Raw genomic sequence first — 16,064 nt, forward strand, 5'->3', positions numbered from 1 at the left:
ACGATGAAAGAACAGCGATATATTTCCAAGTCGGGATGGTGTGTGACTTGGAGGGGAACGTGCAGGTGGTGTTGTTCCCATGTGCCTGCTGCTCTTGTCCTTCTAGGTGGTAGAGGTCGCGGGTTTGGGAGGTGCTGTCGAAAAAGCCTTGGCGAGTTGCTGCAGTGCATCCTGTGGATGGTACACACTGCAACCACAGTGCGCCGGTGGTGAAGGGAGTGAATGTTTAGGGTGGTGGATGGGGTGCCAATCAAGCGGGCTGCTTTGTCCTGGATGGTGTTGAGCTTCTTAAGTGTTGTTGGAGCTGCACTCATGCAGGCAAGTGGAGAGTATTCCATCACACTCCTGACTTGTGTCTTGTAGATGGTGGAAAGGCTTTGGAGAGTCAGGAGGTGAGTCACTCGCCGCAGACTACCCAGCCTCTGACCTGCTCTCATAGCCACAGTATTTATATGGCTGGTCCAGTGAAGTTTCTGGTCAATGGCGATCCCCAGGATGTTGATGGTGGGGGATTCGGCGATGGTAATGCCGTTGAATGTCAAGGGGAGGTGGTTAGACTCTCTCTTGTTGGAGATGGTCATTGCCTGGCACTTGTCTGGTGCGAATGTTACTTGCCACTTATCAGCCCAAGCCTGGATGTTGTCCAGGTCGAGCTGCACGCGGGCACGGACTGCTTCATTATCTGAGGGGACTGAGACTACAAAAACATCACCTGGTGTTTACGATGGTCTCCCACAATATTTCAAGGCCTCCTTATCTCTAGCCTTCCAGGCAGTTCGAATAACACTTTTCCAACGTGGCCAACCTGCCCAGCATGCCGCCTTGAACAGTCAGTTCAACAGTTCCGATGTTGAATTAATACTTTTAACCAAACTCAGCTCCTTTAGCAGGTAATTAATCCTTAAAACTGGTATTTAAAAGTCCAAAATCCTTCACTGTAAAGTGCTTTTGGTCACTTCCACCGGGATCTAGTCCTGATACGGACCCTACAGGAGTACTTAGTGTTGGGGGGCACTGGGGAGCGGAACTGAGGGAGTTCTGATGGATGGTGCCATGTTTACAGTCCCATCTCTTCCAATGATGTCCGCATGGAGTGGGGGTGGAGGGGGGTGGAAAGGACACAAGAGGTGACCCCTCACACTCTCGGTGAAATTTCCCAACTTTGGGGGAAAAAAGGGATGGAGACCTGGAGCAGCCGGGTCCAGTTCCAGAATCCAGCCCCGATTACATTGCCTCTGCCACCACCCCACTCCCCAAAGGAATTTCGGGCCCAGATTTTGTGAGGAAAGCAGGGACTTGAGAGAGGGAGAGGTTGGGGAGGGTGTCCGCCTGGAGAGAGATGGGGGCAGCGGGGCAGCCAAGGATCGTACAGCATAGGAGAGCAAACAGAAGCGGGAGCAGTCGGGAAAAATCAAATGAGGAGCAGTGTGAGAGACGGAGAGACCAGTAAAGAATGGGGCCCTGGGGTGGAGGTAGGGAGCAGCAGCAGAACGGAGGCCTGAAGAGGGAGGGAGTGGCAAGCAGATCATGGGCCTAGGAAGGAGCTTTTAAATTCAAGTGCCAAGCCAGAAGTCTTGCATTACAGTCTCGTGCAGAACCTCAGCGTCCGGGCACCGGGCTTTTTTTAATGGATGAAAGAGACCATTTTTATTTTCCCAACAGTATTCTCCATCTAATTATGTAGGAAACTAATTCTGAATCAGGGACCATAATTAACAGTAATGAAGAAAATAATGGCACTAAAGAGTGACAAATCCCCAGGACCAGATGGTTTCCATCCCAGGGTTTTGAAGGAAGTCGGTGAGAACATTCCAGAAGCTCTAACCATAATCTTCCAAAGTTCTCTCGATTCAGGAACCGTTCCTTTAGATTGGAAAATTGCACACGTCACTCCACAATTTAAGAAAGGTGAGAGAGAGAAACCAGGGAATTATAGACCAGTTAGCCTAACATCTGTTGTTGGGAAATTACTAGAGTCTATAATTAAGGATCGAGTGACTGAACACCTCGAGAATTTTCAGCTGATCAGAGAGAGCCATCATGGATTTGTAAAGGGTCATGCCTTGAAGAGGTGACTCAAGTAATGGATGGGGGAATGTCTATGGATGTTGTTTATATGGACTTCCAGAAGGAAATTGATAAAGTCCCTCATAAGAGAATGTTAGCTGAAGTTGAAGCTCATGGAATTGAGGGCAAATTATTGATCTGGTTAGGAAATTGGCTGAGCGGCAGGAGACAGGGAGTAGGGATAATGGGCAGGTACTCAAATAGGCAGGATGTGACTAGTGGTGTCCCACAGGGATCTGTGTCGGGGCCTCAACTATTCACTGTATTTATGATGACAGAAAGAAAGACAGCATTGTCAGCAGTGCAGATGGAAGCATAAAATTACAGAGATATTAATAGATTATGTGAATGGGCAAAACTGTGGCAAATGGATTTCAGTGTAGGCAAATGTGAGATCATCCACTTTGGACCTAAAAAGGAGAGATCAAAGTACTTTCTAAATGGTCAAAAGCTGGAAACAGTGAAGGTCCAAAGAGACTTAAGGGCCCCTGTACATAGATCATTAAAATGTTATGGACAGGTGCAGAAAATAATCAAAAAGGCTAATGGGATGCTGGCCTTTATATCTAGAGGACTAGAATACAAGAGGGTAGAAGTTATACAGCTGTACAAAGCCCTGGTTAGACCACACCTGGAGTACTGTTCTGGGCACCGCACCTTAGGAAGGGAGTACAGTGTAGATTTACGAGAATGATACCTGGGCTCCAAGGGTTAAATTACGAGGAGTGATTACACAAACTAGAATTGTATTCTGTGGAATTTAGAAGATTAAGGGGTGATTTGATCGAAGTTTTCAAGATATTAAGGGGAACTGATCGGGTGGATTGAGAGAAACTATTTCCGCTGGTTGGGGAGTCCAGGACAAGGGGACACAGTCTAAAAATTAGAGCCAGGACTTTCAGGAGTGACGCAAAGGGCGGTAGAAGTTTGGAACTCTCTTCCGCAATCGGCAGTTAATGCTCGCTCCATTGGTTTTAAATCTGAGTTTGATAGATTTGTGGTAACCAAAGATATAAAGGGATGTGGGGATAAGGCTGGTGTCTGGAGTCAGCTCACAGATCAGCCAGGATCTCAATGAATGGCAGAACAGGCTTGAGAGGCGAAATGGCCGATTCCTGTTGCTGTGTCCTGTGTCCCTCGGCGATCAGCGCCCCTGGACTGGGGGGGAAGCAGGTTGTGGGGGGAGAGGGGGCACATTAGGAAATTACACATTCCAGTCCATGATTTTATGATCGTTAATTGAAATAGATGGAAAGTCACGGGCTGTTGGGGGACAATTCTCTGACACTCAGAAGGGGAAAGACTCCTTGCTGAGCTGTGAGTTTCAATCACCCACTGATTCCTCTCCAATCAGCCCTGTGGGTCGCACATTTACTTTGTGGGAACTTGTTGATTTTCCTGAAACTAAAAGTATTTTACAGTTTTCTTTGTAAAAAGAATCTCTGCGTGGAATGGAATTCGAGCTGCTGAAGAACAACCTGGGCCAAGTGACAATTCCTCATGGAAGCCCATCAGTCTCAAATGTAACGGGGAATCGATGGGGAACTGGACACTTCCCGGATAATAATGTCTCTTGATCGGGAACTGGATTCTCTTTTCTCTCTCATCCAATTCCACTTGGATATTCACGGAAGATCGAGGCATGAAAGCGATCCAGCTTCACAGCGCATCCCGGCTGATCAATGGTGGGATTCCCCTCTGTCTGTCTGGTGTTTTGGTCAGTCTGGGAGCGGTGATTGATGGTGGGATTCCCCCCTGTCTGTCTGGTGTTTTGGTCAGTCTGGGAGCGGTGACTGATGGTGAGATTCCCCCCTGTCTGTCTGGTGTTTTGGTCAGTCTGGGAGCGGTGATTGATGGTGAGATTCCCCTCTGTCTGTCTGGTGTTTTGGTCAGTCTGGGAGCGGTGACTGACGGTGAGATTCCCCCCTGTCTGTCTGGTGTTTTGGTCAGTCTGGGAGCGGTGATTGATGGTGAGATTCCCCTCTGTCTGTCTGGTGTTTTGGTCAGTCTGGGAGCGGTGACTGATGGTGAGATTCCCCCCTGTCTGTCTGGTGTTTTGGTCAGTCTGGGAGCGGTCACTGATGGTGAGATTCCCCCCTGTCTGTCTGGTGTTTTGGTCAGTCTGGGACAGGTGATTGATGGTGAGATTTCCCCCTGTCTGTCTGGTGTTTTGGTCAGTCTGGGAGCGGTGATCAATGGTGAGATTCCCCCCTGTCTGTCTGGTGTTTTGGTCAGTCTGGGAGCGGTCACTGATGGTGGGATTCCCCCCTGTCTGTCTGGTGTTTTGGTCAGTCTGGGAGCGGTGACTGACGGTGAGATTCCCCCCTGTCTGTCTGGTGTTTTGGTCAGTCTGGGAGCGGTGATTGATGGTGAGATTCCCCTCTGTCTGTCTGGTGTTTTGGTCAGTCTGGGAGCGGTGATTGATGGTGAGATTCCCCTCTGTCTGTCTGGTGTTTTGGTCAGTCTGGGAGCGGTGACTGATGGTGAGATTCCCCCCTGTCTGTCTGGTGTTTTGGTCAGTCTGGGAGCGGTCACTGATGGTGAGATTCCCCCCTGTCTGTCTGGTGTTTTGGTCAGTCTGGGACAGGTGATTGATGGTGAGATTTCCCCCTGTCTGTCTGGTGTTTTGGTCAGTCTGGGAGCGGTGATCAATGGTGAGATTCCCCCCTGTCTGTCTGGTGTTTTGGTCAGTCTGGGAGCGGTCACTGATGGTGGGATTCCCCCCTGTCTGTCTGGTGTTTTGGTCAGTCTGGGAGCGGTGATTGATGGTGAGATTCCCCTCTGTCTGTCTGGTGTTTTGGTCAGTCTGGGAGCGGTGACTGATGGTGAGATTCCCCCCGTCTGTCTGGTGTTTTGGTCAGTCTGGGAGCGGTGACTGATGGTGAGATTCCCCCCTGTCTGTCTGGTGTTTTGGTCAGTCTGGGAGCGGTGACTGATGGTGAGATTCCCCCCTGTCTGTCTGGTGTTTTGGTCAGTCTGGGAGCGGTGATTCATGGTGAGATTCCCCTCTGTCTGTCTGGTGTTTTGGTCAGTCTGGGAGCGGTGATTGATGGTGAGATTCCCCCCTGTCTGTCTGGTGTTTTGGTCAGTCTGGGAGCGGTGATTGATGGTGAGATTCCCCCCTGTCTGTCTGGTGTTTTGGTCAGTCTGGGAGCGGTGATTGATGGTGAGATTCCCCTCTGTCTGTCTGTTGTTTTGGTCAGTCTGGGAGCGGTGATTGATGGTGAGATTCCCCCCTGTCTGTCTGGTGTTTTGGTCAGTCTGGGAGCGGTGACTGATGGTGAGATTCCCCTCTGTCTGTCTGGTGTTTTGGTCAGTCTGGGAGCGGTGACTGATGGTGAGATTTCCCTCTGTCTGTCTGGTGTTTTGGTCAGTCTGGGAGCGGTCACTGATGGTGAGATTCCCCCTGTCTGTCTGGTGCTTTGGTCAGTCTGGGAGCGGTGACTGATGGTGAGATTTCCCTCTGTCTGTCTGGTGTTTTGGTCAGTCTGGGAGCGGTGACAGATGGTGAGATATCCCTCTGTCTGTCTGGTGTTTTGGTCAGTCTGGGAGCGGTGACAGATGGTGAGATTCCCCTCTGTCTGTCTGGTGTTTTGGTCAGTCTGGGAGCGGTGACTGATGGTGAGATTCCCCCCCTGTCTGTCTGGTGTTTTGGTCAGTCTGGGAGCGGTGACTGATGGTGAGATTCCCCCCTGTCTGTCTGGTGTTTTGGTCAGTCTGGGAGCGGTGACTGATGGTGAGATTCCCCTCTGTCTGTCTGGTGTTTTGGTCAGTCTGGGAGCAGTGACTGATGGTGAGATTCTCCAACTGTCTGTCTGGTGTTTTGGTCAGTCTGGGAGCGGTGACTGATGGTGAGATTCCCCCCCTGTCTGTCTGGTGTTTTGGTCAGTCTGGGAGCGGTGACTGATGGTGAGATTCCCCCCTGTCTGTCTGGTGTTTTGGTCAGTCTGGGAGCGGTGACTGATGGTGAGATTCCCCCCTGTCTGTCTGGTGTTTTGGTCAGTCTGGGAGCAGTGACTGATGGTGAGATTCCCCCCTGTCTGTCTGGTGTTTTGGTCAGTCTGGGAGCGGTGACTGATGGTGAGATTCCCCCCTGTCTGTCTGGTGTTTTGGTCAGTCTGGGAGCGGTCACTGATGGTGGGATTCCCCTCTGTCTGTCTGGTGTTTTGGTCAGTCTGGGAGCGGTGACTGATGGTGAGATTCCCCCCTGTCTGTCTGGTGTTTTGGTCAGTCTGGGAGCGGTGATTAATGGTGAGATTCCCCCCTGTCTGTCTGGTGTTTTGGTCAGTCCGGGAGCAGTGACTGATGGTGAGATTCCCCCCTGTCTGTCTGGTGTTTTGGTCAGTCTGGGATCGGTAATTGATGGTGAGATTCCCCCCTGTCTGTCTGGTGTTTTGGTCAGTCTGGGAGCGGTGACTGATGGTGAGATTCCCCCCTGTCTGTCTGGTGTTTAGGTCAGTCTGGGAGCGGTGATTGATGGTGAGATTCCCCCCTGTCTGTCTGGTGTTTTGGTCAGTCTGGGAGCGGTGACTGATGGTGAGATTCCCCCCTGTCTGTCTGGTGTTTTGGTCAGTCTGGGAGCGGTGACTGATGGTGAGATTCCCCCCTGTCTGTCTGGTGTTTTGGTCAGTCTGGGAGCGGTGACTGATGGTGAGATTCCCCCTCTCTCTGTCTGGTGTTTTGGTCAGTCTGGGAGCGGTGATTGATGGTGAGATTCCCCCCTGTCTGTCTGGTGTTTTGGTCAGTCTGTGAGCGGTGATTGATGGTGAGATTCCCCGGTGTCTGTCTGGTGTTTTGGTCAGTCTGGGAGCGGTGACTGACGGTGAGATTCCCCTCTGTCTGTCTGGTGTTTTGGTCAGTCTGGGAGCGGTGATTGATGGTGAGATTCCCCCCTGTCTGTCTGGTGTTTTGGTCAGTCTGGGAGCGGTGATTGATGGTGAGATTCCCCCCTGTCTGTCTGGTGTTTTGGTCAGTCTGGGAGCGGTCACTGATGGTGAGCTTCCCCCCCTGTCTGTCTGGTGTTTTGGTCAGTCTGGGAGCGGTGACTGATGGTGAGATTCGCCCCTCTGTCTGTCTGGTGTGTTGGTCAGTCTGGGAGCGGTGATTGATGGTTTGATTCCCCCCTGTCTGTCTGGTGTTTTGGTCAGACTGAGAGCGGTGATTGATGGTGAGATTCCCCTCTGTCTGTCTGGCGTTTTGATCAGTCTGGGAGCGGTGACTGATGGTTTGATTCCCCCCTGTCTGTCTGGTGTTTTGGTCAGTCTGGGAGCGGTGATTGATGGTGAGATTCCCCCCTGTCTGTCTGGTGTTTTGGTCAGTCTGGGAGCGGTGATTGATGGTGAGATTCCCCCCTGTCTGTCTGGTGTTTTGTTCAGTCTGGGAGCGGTGACTGATGGTGAGATTCCCCTCTGTCTGTCTGGTGTTTTGGTCAGTCTGGGAGCGGTCACTGATGGTGAGATTCCCCTCTGTCTGTCTGGTGTTTTGGTCAGTCTGGGAGCGGTGATTGATGGTGAGATTCCCCCCTGTCTGTCTGGTGTTTTGGTCAGTCTGGGAGCGGTGACTGATGGTGAGATTCCCCTCTGTCTGTCTGGTGTTTTGGTCAGTCTGGGAGCGGTGATTGATGGTGAGATTCCCCCCTGTCTGTCTGGTGTTTTGGTCAGTCTGGGAGCGGTGATTGACGGTGAGATTCCCCTCTGTCTGTCTGGTGTTTTGGTCAGTCTGGGAGCGGTGACTGATGGTGAGATTCCCCTCTGTCTGTCTGGTGTTTTGGTCAGTCTGGGAGCGGTGACTGATGGTGAGATTCCCCTCTGTCTGTCTGGTGTTTTGGTCAGTCTGGGAGCGGTGACTGATGGTGAGATTTCCCTCTGTCTGTCTGGTGTTTTGGTCAGTCTGGGAGCGGTCACTGATGGTGAGATTCCCCCCTGTCTGTCCGGTGTTTTGGTCAGTCTGGGAGCGGTGACTGATGGTGAGATTTCCCTCTGTCTGTCTGGTGTTTTGGTCAGTCTGGGAGCGGTGACAGATGGTGAGATTTCCCTCTGTCTGTCTGGTGTTTTGGTCAGTCTGGGAGCGGTGACAGATGGTGAGATTCCCCTCTGTCTGTCTGGTGTTTTGGTCAGTCTGGGAGCGGTGACTGATGGTGAGATTCCCCCCCTGTCTGTCTGGTGTTTTGGTCAGTCTGGGAGCGGTGACTGATGGTGAGATTCCCCCCTGTCTGTCTGGTGTTTTGGTCAGTCTGGGAGCGGTGACTGATGGTGAGATTCCCCTCTGTCTGTCTGGTGTTTTGGTCAGTCTGGGAGCGGTGACTGATGGTGAGATTCCCCCCCTGTCTGTCTGGTGTTTTGGTCAGTCTGGGAGCGGTGACTGATGGTGAGATTCCCCCCCTGTCTGTCTGGTGTTTTGGTCAGTCTGGGAGCGGTGACTGATGGTGAGATTCCCCCCTGTCTGTCTGGTGTTTTGGTCAGTCTGGGAGCGGTGACTGATGGTGAGATTCCCCTCTGTCTGTCTGGTGTTTTGGTCAGTCTGGGAGCGGTGATTGATGGTGAGATTCCCCCCTGTCTGTCTGGTGTTTTGGTCAGTCTGGGAGCGGTGACTGATGGTGAGATTCCCCTCTGTCTGTCTGGTGTTTTGGTCAGTCTGGGAGCGGTGACAGATGGTGAGATTCCCCTCTGTCTGTCTGGTGTTTTGGTCAGTCTGGGAGCGGTGACTGATGGTGAGATTCCCCCCCTGTCTGTCTGGTGTTTTGGTCAGTCTGGGAGCGGTGACTGATGGTGAGATTCCCCCCTGTCTGTCTGGTGTTTTGGTCAGTCTGGGAGCGGTGACTGATGGTGAGATTCCCCTCTGTCTGTCTGGTGTTTTGGTCAGTCTGGGAGCAGTGACTGATGGTGAGATTCTCCAACTGTCTGTCTGGTGTTTTGGTCAGTCTGGGAGCGGTGACTGATGGTGAGATTCCCCCCCTGTCTGTCTGGTGTTTTGGTCAGTCTGGGAGCGGTGACTGATGGTGAGATTCCCCCCTGTCTGTCTGGTGTTTTGGTCAGTCTGGGAGCGGTGACTGATGGTGAGATTCCCCCCTGTCTGTCTGGTGTTTTGGTCAGTCTGGGAGCAGTGACTGATGGTGAGATTCCCCCCTGTCTGTCTGGTGTTTTGGTCAGTCTGGGAGCGGTGACTGATGGTGAGATTCCCCCCTGTCTGTCTGGTGTTTTGGTCAGTCTGGGAGCGGTCACTGATGGTGGGATTCCCCTCTGTCTGTCTGGTGTTTTGGTCAGTCTGGGAGCGGTGACTGATGGTGAGATTCCCCCCTGTCTGTCTGGTGTTTTGGTCAGTCTGGGAGCGGTGATTAATGGTGAGATTCCCCCCTGTCTGTCTGGTGTTTTGGTCAGTCCGGGAGCAGTGACTGATGGTGAGATTCCCCCCTGTCTGTCTGGTGTTTTGGTCAGTCTGGGATCGGTAATTGATGGTGAGATTCCCCCCTGTCTGTCTGGTGTTTTGGTCAGTCTGGGAGCGGTGACTGATGGTGAGATTCCCCCCTGTCTGTCTGGTGTTTAGGTCAGTCTGGGAGCGGTGATTGATGGTGAGATTCCCCCCTGTCTGTCTGGTGTTTTGGTCAGTCTGGGAGCGGTGACTGATGGTGAGATTCCCCCCTGTCTGTCTGGTGTTTTGGTCAGTCTGGGAGCGGTGACTGATGGTGAGATTCCCCCCTGTCTGTCTGGTGTTTTGGTCAGTCTGGGAGCGGTGACTGATGGTGAGATTCCCCCTCTCTCTGTCTGGTGTTTTGGTCAGTCTGGGAGCGGTGATTGATGGTGAGATTCCCCCCTGTCTGTCTGGTGTTTTGGTCAGTCTGTGAGCGGTGATTGATGGTGAGATTCCCCGGTGTCTGTCTGGTGTTTTGGTCAGTCTGGGAGCGGTGACTGACGGTGAGATTCCCCTCTGTCTGTCTGGTGTTTTGGTCAGTCTGGGAGCGGTGATTGATGGTGAGATTCCCCCCTGTCTGTCTGGTGTTTTGGTCAGTCTGGGAGCGGTGATTGATGGTGAGATTCCCCCCTGTCTGTCTGGTGTTTTGGTCAGTCTGGGAGCGGTCACTGATGGTGAGCTTCCCCCCCTGTCTGTCTGGTGTTTTGGTCAGTCTGGGAGCGGTGACTGATGGTGAGATTCGCCCCTCTGTCTGTCTGGTGTGTTGGTCAGTCTGGGAGCGGTGATTGATGGTTTGATTCCCCCCTGTCTGTCTGGTGTTTTGGTCAGACTGAGAGCGGTGATTGATGGTGAGATTCCCCTCTGTCTGTCTGGCGTTTTGATCAGTCTGGGAGCGGTGACTGATGGTTTGATTCCCCCCTGTCTGTCTGGTGTTTTGGTCAGTCTGGGAGCGGTGATTGATGGTGAGATTCCCCCCTGTCTGTCTGGTGTTTTGGTCAGTCTGGGAGCGGTGATTGATGGTGAGATTCCCCCCTGTCTGTCTGGTGTTTTGTTCAGTCTGGGAGCGGTGACTGATGGTGAGATTCCCCTCTGTCTGTCTGGTGTTTTGGTCAGTCTGGGAGCGGTCACTGATGGTGAGATTCCCCTCTGTCTGTCTGGTGTTTTGGTCAGTCTGGGAGCGGTGATTGATGGTGAGATTCCCCCCTGTCTGTCTGGTGTTTTGGTCAGTCTGGGAGCGGTGACTGATGGTGAGATTCCCCTCTGTCTGTCTGGTGTTTTGGTCAGTCTGGGAGCGGTGATTGATGGTGAGATTCCCCCCTGTCTGTCTGGTGTTTTGGTCAGTCTGGGAGCGGTGATTGACGGTGAGATTCCCCTCTGTCTGTCTGGTGTTTTGGTCAGTCTGGGAGCGGTGACTGATGGTGAGATTCCCCTCTGTCTGTCTGGTGTTTTGGTCAGTCTGGGAGCGGTGACTGATGGTGAGATTCCCCTCTGTCTGTCTGGTGTTTTGGTCAGTCTGGGAGCGGTGACTGATGGTGAGATTTCCCTCTGTCTGTCTGGTGTTTTGGTCAGTCTGGGAGCGGTCACTGATGGTGAGATTCCCCCCTGTCTGTCCGGTGTTTTGGTCAGTCTGGGAGCGGTGACTGATGGTGAGATTTCCCTCTGTCTGTCTGGTGTTTTGGTCAGTCTGGGAGCGGTGACAGATGGTGAGATTTCCCTCTGTCTGTCTGGTGTTTTGGTCAGTCTGGGAGCGGTGACAGATGGTGAGATTCCCCTCTGTCTGTCTGGTGTTTTGGTCAGTCTGGGAGCGGTGACTGATGGTGAGATTCCCCCCCTGTCTGTCTGGTGTTTTGGTCAGTCTGGGAGCGGTGACTGATGGTGAGATTCCCCCCTGTCTGTCTGGTGTTTTGGTCAGTCTGGGAGCGGTGACTGATGGTGAGATTCCCCTCTGTCTGTCTGGTGTTTTGGTCAGTCTGGGAGCGGTGACTGATGGTGAGATTCCCCCCCTGTCTGTCTGGTGTTTTGGTCAGTCTGGGAGCGGTGACTGATGGTGAGATTCCCCCCCTGTCTGTCTGGTGTTTTGGTCAGTCTGGGAGCGGTGACTGATGGTGAGATTCCCCCCTGTCTGTCTGGTGTTTTGGTCAGTCTGGGAGCGGTGACTGATGGTGAGATTCCCCTCTGTCTGTCTGGTGTTTTGGTCAGTCTGGGAGCGGTGATTGATGGTGAGATTCCCCCCTGTCTGTCTGGTGTTTTGGTCAGTCTGGGAGCGGTGACTGATGGTGAGATTCCTCTCTGTCTGTCTGGTGTTTTGGTCAGTCTGGGAGCGGTGACTGATGGTGAGATTTCCCTCTGTCTGTCTGGTGTTTTGGTCAGTCTGGGAGCGGTCACTGATGGTGAGATTCCCCCCTGTCTGTCTGGTGTTTTGGTCAGTCTGGGAGCGGTGACTGATGGTGAGATTTCCCTCTGTCTGTCTGGTGTTTTGGTCAGTCTGGGAGCAGTGACAGATGGTGAGATTTCCCTCTGTCTGTCTGGTGTTTTGGTCAGTCTGGGAGTGGTGACAGATGGTGAGATTCCCCTCTGTCTGTCTGGTGTTTTGGTCAGTCTGGGAGCGGTGACTGATGGTGAGATTCCCCCCCTGTCTGTCTGGTGTTTTGGTCAGTCTGGGAGCGGTGACTGATGGTGAGATTCCCCCCTGTCTGTCTGGTGTTTTGGTCAGTCTGGGAGCGGTGACTGATGGTGAGATTCCCCTCTGTCTGTCTGGTGTTTTGGTCAGTCTGGGAGCGGTGACTGATGGTGAGATTCCCCCCCTGTCTGTCTGGTGTTTTGGTCAGTCTGGGAGCGGTGACTGATGGTGAGATTCCCCCCCTGTCTGTCTGGTGTTTTGGTCAGTCTGGGAGCGGTGACTGATGGTGAGATTCCCCCCTGTCTGTCTGGTGTTTTGGTCAGTCTAGGAGCGGTGACTGATGGTGAGATTCCCCCCTGTCTGTCTGGTGTTTTGGTCAGTCTGGGAGCAGTGACTGATGGTGAGATTCCCCCCTGTCTGTCTGGTGTTTTGGTCAGTCTGGGAGCGGTGACTGATGGTGAGATTCCCCCCTGTCTGTCTGGTGTTTTGGTCAGTCTGGGAGCGGTCACTGATGGTGGGATTCCCCTCTGTCTGTCTGGTGTTTTGGTCAGTCTGGGAGCGGTGACTGATGGTGAGATTCCCCCCTGTCTGTCTGGTGTTTTGGTCAGTCTGGGAGCGGTGATTAATGGTGAGATTCCCCCCTGTCTGTCTGGTGTTTTGGTCAGTCCGGGAGCAGTGACTGATGGTGAGATTCCCCCCTGTCTGTCTGGTGTTTTGGTCAGTCTGGGATCGGTGATTGATGGTGAGATTCCCCCCTGTCTGTCTCTTGTTTTGGTCAGTCTGGGAGCGGTCACTGATGGTGAGATTCCCCCCTGTCTGTCTGGTGTTTAGGTCAGTCTGGGAGCGGTGACTGATGGTGAGATTCCCCTCTGTCTGTCTGGTGTTTTGGTCAGTCTGGGAGCGGTGACTGATGGTGAGATTCCCCCCTGTCTGTCTGGTGTTTTGGTCAGTCTGGGAGCGGTGACTGATGGTGAGATTCCCCCTCTCTCTGTCTGGTGTTTTGCTCAGTCTGGGAGCGGTGATTGATTGTGAGATTCCCCCCTGTCTGTCTGGTGTTTTGGTCAGTCTGTGAGCGGTGATTGATGTTGAGATTCCCCGGTGTCTGTCTGGTGTTTTGGTCAGTCTGGGAGCGGTGACTGACGGTGAGATTCCCCTCTGTCTGTCTGGTGTTTTGGTCAGTCTGGGAGCGGTGATTGATGGTGAGATTCCCCCCTGTCTGTCTGGTGTTTTGGTCAGTCTGGGAGCGGTGATTGATGGTGAGATTCCCCCCTGTCTGTCTGGTGTTTTGGTCAGTCTGGGAGCGGTGATTGATGGTGAGATTCCCCCCTGTCTGTCTGGTGTTTTGGTCAGTCTGTGAGCGGTGATTGATGGTGAGATTCCCCGGTGTCTGTCTGGTGTTTTGGTCAGTCTGGGAGCGGTGACTGACGGTGAGATTCCCCTCTGTCTGTCTGGTGTTTTGGTCAGTCTGGGAGCGGTGATTGATGGTGAGATTCCCCCCTGTCTGTCTGGTGTTTTGGTCAGTCTGGGAGCGGTGATTGATGGTGAGATTCCCCCCTGTCTGTCTGGTGTTTTGGTCAGTCTGGGAGCGGTCACTGATGGTGAGCTTCCCCCCCTGTCTGTCTGGTGTTTTGGTCAGTCTGGGAGCGGTGACTGATGGTGAGATTCGCCCCTCTGTCTGTCTGGTGTGTTGGTCAGTCTGGGAGCGGTGATTGATGGTTTGATTCCCCCCTGTCTGTCTGGTGTTTTGGTCAGACTGAGAGCGGTGATTGATGGTGAGATTCCCCTCTGTCTGTCTGGCGTTTTGATCAGTCTGGGAGCGGTGACTGATGGTTTGATTCCCCCCTGTCTGTCTGGTGTTTTGGTCAGTCTGGGAGCGGTGATTGATGGTGAGATTCCCCCCTGTCTGTCTGGTGTTTTGGTCAGTCTGGGAGCGGTGATTGATGGTGAGATTCCCCCCTGTCTGTCTGGTGTTTTGTTCAGTCTGGGAGCGGTGACTGATGGTGAGATTCCCCTCTGTCTGTCTGGTGTTTTGGTCAGTCTGGGAGCGGTCACTGATGGTGAGATTCCCCTCTGTCTGTCTGGTGTTTTGGTCAGTCTGGGAGCGGTGATTGATGGTGAGATTCCCCCCTGTCTGTCTGGTGTTTTGGTCAGTCTGGGAGCGGTGACTGATGGTGAGATTCCCCTCTGTCTGTCTGGTGTTTTGGTCAGTCTGGGAGCGGTGATTGATGGTGAGATTCCCCCCTGTCTGTCTGGTGTTTTGGTCAGTCTGGGAGCGGTGATTGACGGTGAGATTCCCCTCTGTCTGTCTGGTGTTTTGGTCAGTCTGGGAGCGGTGACTGATGGTGAGATTCCCCTCTGTCTGTCTGGTGTTTTGGTCAGTCTGGGAGCGGTGACTGATGGTGAGATTCCCCTCTGTCTGTCTGGTGTTTTGGTCAGTCTGGGAGCGGTGACTGATGGTGAGATTTCCCTCTGTCTGTCTGGTGTTTTGGTCAGTCTGGGAGCGGTCACTGATGGTGAGATTCCCCCCTGTCTGTCCGGTGTTTTGGTCAGTCTGGGAGCGGTGACTGATGGTGAGATTTCCCTCTGTCTGTCTGGTGTTTTGGTCAGTCTGGGAGCGGTGACAGATGGTGAGATTTCCCTCTGTCTGTCTGGTGTTTTGGTCAGTCTGGGAGCGGTGACAGATGGTGAGATTCCCCTCTGTCTGTCTGGTGTTTTGGTCAGTCTGGGAGCGGTGACTGATGGTGAGATTCCCCCCCTGTCTGTCTGGTGTTTTGGTCAGTCTGGGAGCGGTGACTGATGGTGAGATTCCCCCCTGTCTGTCTGGTGTTTTGGTCAGTCTGGGAGCGGTGACTGATGGTGAGATTCCCCTCTGTCTGTCTGGTGTTTTGGTCAGTCTGGGAGCGGTGACTGATGGTGAGATTCCCCCCCTGTCTGTCTGGTGTTTTGGTCAGTCTGGGAGCGGTGACTGATGGTGAGATTCCCCCCCTGTCTGTCTGGTGTTTTGGTCAGTCTGGGAGCGGTGACTGATGGTGAGATTCCCCCCTGTCTGTCTGGTGTTTTGGTCAGTCTGGGAGCGGTGACTGATGGTGAGATTCCCCTCTGTCTGTCTGGTGTTTTGGTCAGTCTGGGAGCGGTGATTGATGGTGAGATTCCCCCCTGTCTGTCTGGTGTTTTGGTCAGTCTGGGAGCGGTGACTGATGGTGAGATTCCTCTCTGTCTGTCTGGTGTTTTGGTCAGTCTGGGAGCGGTGACTGATGGTGAGATTTCCCTCTGTCTGTCTGGTGTTTTGGTCAGTCTGGGAGCGGTCACTGATGGTGAGATTCCCCCCTGTCTGTCTGGTGTTTTGGTCAGTCTGGGAGCGGTGACTGATGGTGAGATTTCCCTCTGTCTGTCTGGTGTTTTGGTCAGTCTGGGAGCAGTGACAGATGGTGAGATTTCCCTCTGTCTGTCTGGTGTTTTGGTCAGTCTGGGAGTGGTGACAGATGGTGAGATTCCCCTCTGTCTGTCTGGTGTTTTGGTCAGTCTGGGAGCGGTGACTGATGGTGAGATTCCCCCCCTGTCTGTCTGGTGTTTTGGTCAGTCTGGGAGCGGTGACTGATGGTGAGATTCCCCCCTGTCTGTCTGGTGTTTTGGTCAGTCTGGGAGCGGTGACTGATGGTGAGATTCCCCTCTGTCTGTCTGGTGTTTTGGTCAGTCTGGGAGCGGTGACTGATGGTGAGATTCCCCCCCTGTCTGTCTGGTGTTTTGGTCAGTCTGGGAGCGGTGACTGATGGTGAGATTCCCCCCCTGTCTGTCTGGTGTTTTGGTCAGTCTGGGAGCGGTGACTGATGGTGAGATTCCCCCCTGTCTGTCTGGTGTTTTGGTCAGTCTAGGAGCGGTGACTGATGGTGAGATTCCCCCCTGTCTGTCTGGTGTTTTGGTCAGTCTGGGAGCAGTGACTGATGGTGAGATTCCCCCCTGTCTGTCTGGT

This window comes from Heptranchias perlo, unplaced genomic scaffold, assembly GCF_035084215.1.
Source record: "Heptranchias perlo isolate sHepPer1 unplaced genomic scaffold, sHepPer1.hap1 HAP1_SCAFFOLD_233, whole genome shotgun sequence".
NCBI classification, from domain to species: Eukaryota; Metazoa; Chordata; class Chondrichthyes; order Hexanchiformes; family Hexanchidae; genus Heptranchias; species Heptranchias perlo.